Genomic DNA, 7,640 nt, shown 5'->3' on the forward strand with positions numbered 1-7,640 from the left:
AGACCCTAGATATCCTAATCATGTTTATAGGTTGTTCAAGGCGCTATATGGGCTTAAGCAAGCCCCAAGAGCTTGGTATGAGCGTTTTCGGGACTTCCTCGTTGAGAAGGGCTTCACCATTGGGAAGGTCGACACCACACTATTCACCAAGAAGCTTGATGGACATATCTTTATTTATTAAGTATATGTTGATGATATCATCTTTGGATCATCAAATGAAGATTCTTATAAGGAATTTGGTGAATTGATGTCGAAGGAGTTTGAGATGTCAATGGTTGGAGAGCTTACATTCTTTCTTGATTTTTAAGTCAAGCAAATGAGAGAAGGGATTTTTACCTCTCAAGAAAAGTACACCAATGATCTTCTCAAGAGGTTCAAAATGGATAAATATAAGCCAATCAAGAAACAATGCCAACAAATAGACATCTCGACCTAGATGAGGGAGGTAACATGGTTGATCAAACTCTCTACCGCTCTATGATTGGTAGCTTGTTATATTTAACCACATCTAGGCCCGACATCATGTTTAGTGTGTGTATGTGTGCTAGATTTTAAGCTAATCCTAAGGAAACTCATTTGATTGCTGTTAAAAGAATCCTTAGGTATCTTAAGCACACACCAAACATTGGCCTTTGGTATCCCAAAGGAGCTATATTTAAATTAGTTGGCTATTCCGATTCGGATTATGCCGGTTGCAAAGTTGATAGAAAAAACACATCTGGAGGGTGGCATTTGCTTGGTAGATCACTTGTGTCTTAGTCCTACAAGAAACAAAATAGTGTGGCTTTGTCTACCGCCGAAGCGGAATACATTGCCACAGGTGCTTGTTGTGCACAAATACTTTACATGAAACAAACTTTGCTAGACTATGGTGTAGTTCTAGAAAAAGTACCTCTTTTGTGTGACACTGAGAGTGTGGTAAAACTTGCTAATAATCTGGTTCAACACTCTCGTACCAAACATATAGATATCCACCATCACTTTCTTAGAGATCATGTAACAAAGAATGACATTTCATTAGAACGTGTAAGGAGTGAGGATCAATTGGCGGATATCTTTACTAAACCACTAGATGAGGCAATATTTTGTCGGTTGAGGAATGAGCTCAATGTGTTTGATTTTAGCAACTTCACTAGAAAATGAGCTTGTGTTGTCCCTTGCATTGCATTGTAATATACAACATGTTTACTTTGTGGTAATACACTTAGGGCTTGTCTAACATGGTTAAGATAACCGCCAAAAATCGTGTGAAGAAGCTTAACCTTGGATCAAACTTGACAAGCAACTAGAATTACTTTCAAGTATTGCATTGCATATGCATGAATGTTGTTTTGTCGTTTCTCTTCAAACATCCTTTTATTGCCTATTTTCTTAAAAAGAATTATAGCCTAAAGCAAAATATTTTGAAAAATTTGAGGGTTTGAGAGAGGTCACTCACATCAGTCCTAATTAGTGTTTATTTGGGTCTTATTGAAGTTGGGACTTAATTGGGAACAGATAGCATGAAGGACTTTGAAGATTTGCTAGAAAAGAGTGACCGAATGCTGCACCGGACTCTGAAGTCCAGCGTCCGGTCAGTTCATAGGAGGTGAACCATTGCTGCGAAGGAGTGACCGAACTCTGTTATTCAGCGTTCGGTCAGAAGGTGTTCCTATGTTCGATCAAGTGAAGGAAAAGAAGGCAGGATCGATCGGACTCTAGCTACGTCCGATCAGTGGTGATCGGATGCGTCCGGTCATGACTTGAGGGGTTTTGGACCTCTCTGGAGTCGACCAGACTCTAGGTGGCAGCGTTCGATCGTTACCACCGAAGGATGGTCAGTAGAAATTATGTGGGATTCCAACTCTTTTCTCCATTTCCTTTTCTATCACAAGTGGGCCACCATATAACATCATGCCGCCATGACCTAATCCCATACCCCACACCGACATCACCATAGCTCGTGCCCTAGCCACTACCGCATCCGCACCTACGCTATGCTCCACACTTGAGCTCGCCATTGCCTGCGCTCGCGCCTCTATGCCGCTCTCACACAGCCACACCAGCACCGTCGCCATGCCCCGTGATGCCATCCCCACCCAAAGCAGCGCCACCGTGCCAGCCGCCTCTGCTCCATGGCACCACCGTGCTCACGCTGTGCCCGTGCCCTAGCATCGCCCACATTAGCGTAGCCACTAGAGCCTTTCCAGTGCCCTAGCCACATTGCTCACCGCGTATCTTCACCGCATTGAACCACTGATTCATGCCACATTGCCTCATCAGAACCCTAACCCTAGGCGTTTTCCTAGTGGTGCCCTCGTGTTTCGTTCCTATGCTCTTCGGATCATCAGTTCGTCAGGTAGCAAGCCCTCGACTCTAATTTCATATCTAATTGCTTGCTTCTTAGGGTTTCATATCTCTAGATATATATTGAAATTATTCATATATCCAATCTATTCAAGCGTGCAGCGAGTCAATGTTTCTGAGGTCTCATTGGCAGTTGTCAGTCAACTTGGGGGCCAAGCTCACGAGTATGGATTGAGGCCAAGCCTCGGAAGTGACAGTTGGCAGTTGATTCTTGTCAGTGTAGTTGTTCTTTTCAGCTCCATCAAATGGCTCGTGTCAATAATGTCAGAGGTGGTCTCGGTGATGAGGATCTAAGACCTCCACCTCGCCTACCTTCTGAGGCAAAAGGCAAGGTGACAAAGAAGCTGGCGACAAAGAAGAGAAAGTATGTAGATGCTGACACAGAGAGAACAACAATAGTCGTAGCCGCTGCAGAGCGTGCAGAGAGAGAAGGTGCTAGGAGTGTAGTATAGATTGTAGATCAGTTTTCACCTACACAGAGGGCAGCTATTGAGTAGGTTGAGCATCGACATGGTAGTCCAGCTAGGATTATCATGCTTGAGGGACGCCGTGTTGCTTTGGAGGAGCCTCAACCTTAGGGGGAGCCATAGCCAGCAGAGTGGACTCAGGAGGGAGAGCAGGCCAAGCAGGCCGAGGAGACAGAGCTAGCACCATAGCTTCACCGCTCTAGTCGTACCCGTACTCAAGTGACACCGAGGGCAGAGACACATCGGAGGCGTTCTCGTCCACCTCCCAGACCACAGGATCTACCTTCAGTGACTCATCTAGATTTGAGTGCCGCCACGGCCAAACAGGTGCAGCAGCTTAAGTTTGTGCAGTTTGAGGAGTGGTTTCCACCGAGGAGGGATGAGCATGCATCAGAGGGCTTCTACATACCACTGTAGAAGGATTTTTATAATGCATATCTTAATAGTGGGGCAGCATTCAGGTCTTAGAGGGTTTGCTCCATTGAGTCCATTATAGCAGCAGCTGGAGAGCAGATTTGTCCTTACTTATCTTACTTGTTAGGGCTGGTAGACTTACTCGGATGGACATGCAGATATGTTCCATCTTGGGTCCGAGAGTTCTATGCTACACTTTGAATTGACCCATAACACAGATTCATTCACTTTGCTTTCAGAGGCAGAGATTATAGGCTGATGAGCTTTAGGGTTAGGGAGATTCTCAGGCTTTAGGAGCAACCCATCTGGCTACATGAGGTGTGCTATGGTCAGACAATGCCTCCCAGATGTCCACATGGTGGTCTTGTGCCTCCTACTAATTTGGTCTGCCATTGCTTCATAGAGCCATTTGGCGAGGGGTCGAGCAGGACACCCAGTGACCTTACTCCTACAGCTAGAGTGCTTGACACTATCACGAGGAGGACGTTGCTTCCGAGGATGGGATATCACGAGGGGTTGACTCGCATTCAGTTATGGCTACTGAACTCTCTGATACAGCAGACTGTATTTGATATTTGGGATCTCTTACTATCAGAGATGGAGGATACTATTGCAGAGGGGTTCAGAGGTCATCGACAATTGTCCTATGCTTAATGGATTATATTCTTGATTCACAGAGCAGTTATAGTGAGGCCATTTGAGATGCTAGCCAAGTATAGTGGTGCTACTATAGAGTTCCCTGCATATAACATGACTCAGATGCTCTGCCATAGTACAGTGAGGACACCTAGCCAGTCACGCCATCGTCCAGAGGTGCCAAAGACTGTAGCCTAGTAGGATGAGACCATCAGGGGTATAGTAGCTATAGAGGAGGAGCTTGATGCTCAGTAGGAGGGGATGGTCGAGAGTGACCCCAGTAACAGTTCAGATGATGACTATCAGGATATCCCTCATATGCCTCCTCGACATCATGACCATGAGGCCGGTAGCTCCAGTTCAGCTCTACCTGCACCATAGACAAACCCCGCTCTCCTTGCTATACTTAAGTAGATGAGGCAGGATCAGGCTCGCTAGGCTCAAGAGACCACTGCTATATTTGCGCAGTTTCAGACTAGGTAGGATGAGTTTCAGCGATAGCAGAAGGCTATACAGCAGCAGCAGCAGGCCATGCATCAGTAGCAGCTTCTCATGCAGCAGCAGCTTCTTAGATTTATGCAGCATGTTGTGACTGCTATTGGGGCTCCACTACCATAGCCTGCCACCACTTCTACGACTCCAGCTTTACAACCCAGTGGGCTTTAGAGTCAGGGATAGCCAGCGACACAGTTTCCTTCACCCACAGAGCGGGTGTCCAGTGGTTTGCTTCACTAGTGCCAGCCCCGCAATTTATACCTCTATAGATGGGCTTCACACCGACACAGACTTCCTCGCTACTAGCACTAGATACCATAGTTTCTAAGAGCCTTGGTGCTATCTTTAGTGAGTTGACAGGGCAGCCTACTCCACCATATCTACATGTCCCTAGACCTTCCACAGTTGCACCTATTATCGTGACTACAGAGATGCTCCCTTCTTTAGTTGCATCATCAGAGCCACCTGCTATAGTTATACCTATAGAGTCATAGGCCGCACCAGTCCCTGATCCGACCCAGACCACTTCAGTGTCGCTTCCAGCTACAGAGGGTCATATAGCTCAAAGCTTAGGATCAGATGATGATGGTGAACAGTTCTAGCTCGCTCCTCGCACCTCAGTGCCTGACTCGTCCTCTACAGCTCCGTCGACCGACCCTTATGTTTTGGTGTTTGATGCCAAAAGGGGAGAGGGATCAAGTATGATAGACTTAGGGGGAGTCTATCTATTATATTTGGCTTTTTATGTGTGATACACTATTATGCATTCATGTGTTTACTTTTATGCATCGAACTATATTTATGTGATAGTGATATCTACGTGATCATGATATTCATGTGATATGTGACACGTGTGCTCTCTACTTTGAATTAATTATATGTCATATCATGTGTGTTATGCTCATTGGCTTTGCTTCCATGTTTTACTCCGATGCAAATGAGCTTTATTACTTGTACTCATGCTTATTTCATATCTATTGAGTACATCATCTTGACTTGGGTCATATAAGCTTGCCTAACTCTTTTGTTCTTATTATCAAAAGCTTATATGAACCAAGCATGTTGAAAACCTATCTCTTTCACATACTCGAGGTTGTATTGTTATCAATCACCAAAAAGGAGGAGATTGAAAGCATCTAGGCCCCTAGTTGGGTTTCAGTGATTAATGACAATATGAGATTAATGTGACTAACATGTGTTTTACAAATGCAATTAAGTTAGGTCATGGTAATGACAATTGATTGGGCAATCATGGTTGTCATGCCCCTACGATGGAAATTATTTTGGTTTTCAAATGATGGACGACAAGGTTAAGGATGGACTAGTTCTAAGTATCGTTTGGTGTTGAAGAGACACTTAGAGTAGTTTAGAACTTTGTTTTTTTTTCCTTTGATCGTACTATTAAGGGGGTATGGACGGGTAGCTTGATCTAGGTGAGTCTAGTGGGTTAGGTGTTGTGCACACTTATCAAATCTAGCACTAGGTAGCTCCTAAAAATCCCTTAGATCAATTGGAGCGAACTTCATTCACATATGATTGCGAGTTAGAAGTGAATGAAGGGTCAAATATTGACCGGATGTTGGTTCTGGTGTGATGAGATGCTAGCTTATAGTCCGGTCAGTTCATTTGATCAAGATAAAGTCGTCTGGCGCGACCGGACGGTGAGAGGTGAGTGACCGGACGCTGGCACTCCAGTAAGAGTTCAGAGAGGGAAAATCCTGATTGGACGCGTCCGGTCAGTGTTGATTGGACGCTGGTCAGGTTTCGATTATTGACCGAACGCTGAGCAGCAAAATGATTGGACGCTGAGTGCTAGAGTCCGGTTAACATCAGTAAGGTTCTAGAGGGTAGTTTTTATGACTGGACGCGTCTAGCCAATGTCCAGTCACAACTTAAATTGCACAGAGGCAGGTGAACTGGCCGGAGCGTCTGGTCACCTTGACTGGAGCGTCCGGTCATCCCGTAGAGGCACGTAACGGTTTGTTTTGAATGAGGGGTTATAAATACTTCCTCTATTCACTCAAGGGGTCACTTTTACTCATTCCAACAGCTGAGAAACACCCTTGAGAATGCCAAAAAGAGCAAGGTCCTAGTGAGGTGATTGAGATTTAAGAATCCAAGTGAGAGGCCTTATTAGTGAAAGCAAGAGTAGCAAAGTGTGCATCCATCCTTCTCATTAGGCTTGTAGTGGTCAAGTAAGAGTTCGTGCTTGTTACTCTTGGTGATCTCCATCACCTAGACAGCTTGGTGGTGATTGGGAGCTTGGTGATCATCCGGCGGAGCTTGTGGATGATCCAACTCAAGTTGTGAGCGGTTGTGGGTGATTCACCGCGATGAAGTGTCGAAGAATCAACCCGTAGAGAGCACTTGATCCTTATGCGGATCAAGGGGGAGCTACACCCTTACGTGGGTGCTCCAACGAGGACTAGTGGGGAGTGACGACTCTCCGATACCTCGGCAAAATATCGCCGTGTTCCTCCTTCTCTCTTTACTTCTCTCTTTACTTTGAGCAATTCAATTCTTGTTTTTATATTCATAGAATTACCATGCTAGAGTAGGATTGGAATATAGGTTGCTAAACTTTTATGCGATAGAACAATAGAAACACTTTTTAGGCACAAGGGGTGAAGTGGGCTAACCGTCGAGTTTAATTATTGCAAAGAATTTTAGAATTAGCCCAATTCATCTCTCTCTTGGGCATCTTGATCCTTTTAGGGGACCTTGACCCTGTGACAGGAGTGGAATGGGTTGGTTTTGTTTGTGCCTGGAGTACAGACGGGACGTGTGTTTCGGGATACCCAGTTGGGATATATTGATTCACGAATCACCGTTTCTGTGAGACGATACGACTTGGCTATGATATAGCACCGTAGTAAGGACTGGAATATGAAAGATGGTAAAATGGTTCTGATTGCTCACCACCTGCTTGAAAGTAGCATAGGTGCTTACATAGAATGGTTAGTTAATGAACTAATAATGACTGCTAATAAAATTGACTATAAAGACACACGTTTAGTAACGCTTCCGTAGATGTAATAACCCACAAGCCAAATAAGCCTTGCATATCCTTGGAGTCTTTTACTTTTCTCCTATCGGATAAGTCTTGCTAAGTACAATCGAGTACTTAGGGTTTTATTTTTCCTATTGCAGGTGACCGGAGGATACGTAGATCTAACTTGTGTGTGAAAATCTTCTGGTGGGCTCAGAGATGATTCCTTTCACGCTACGACCGTAGTGTTTATTTATAACCTTTACTAAAGGTTTTTATAAGAAAAGATATAA

This window comes from Miscanthus floridulus, chromosome 1 (genome assembly GCF_019320115.1).
Source record: "Miscanthus floridulus cultivar M001 chromosome 1, ASM1932011v1, whole genome shotgun sequence".
In the NCBI taxonomy this organism is placed as follows: domain Eukaryota; kingdom Viridiplantae; phylum Streptophyta; class Magnoliopsida; order Poales; family Poaceae; genus Miscanthus; species Miscanthus floridulus.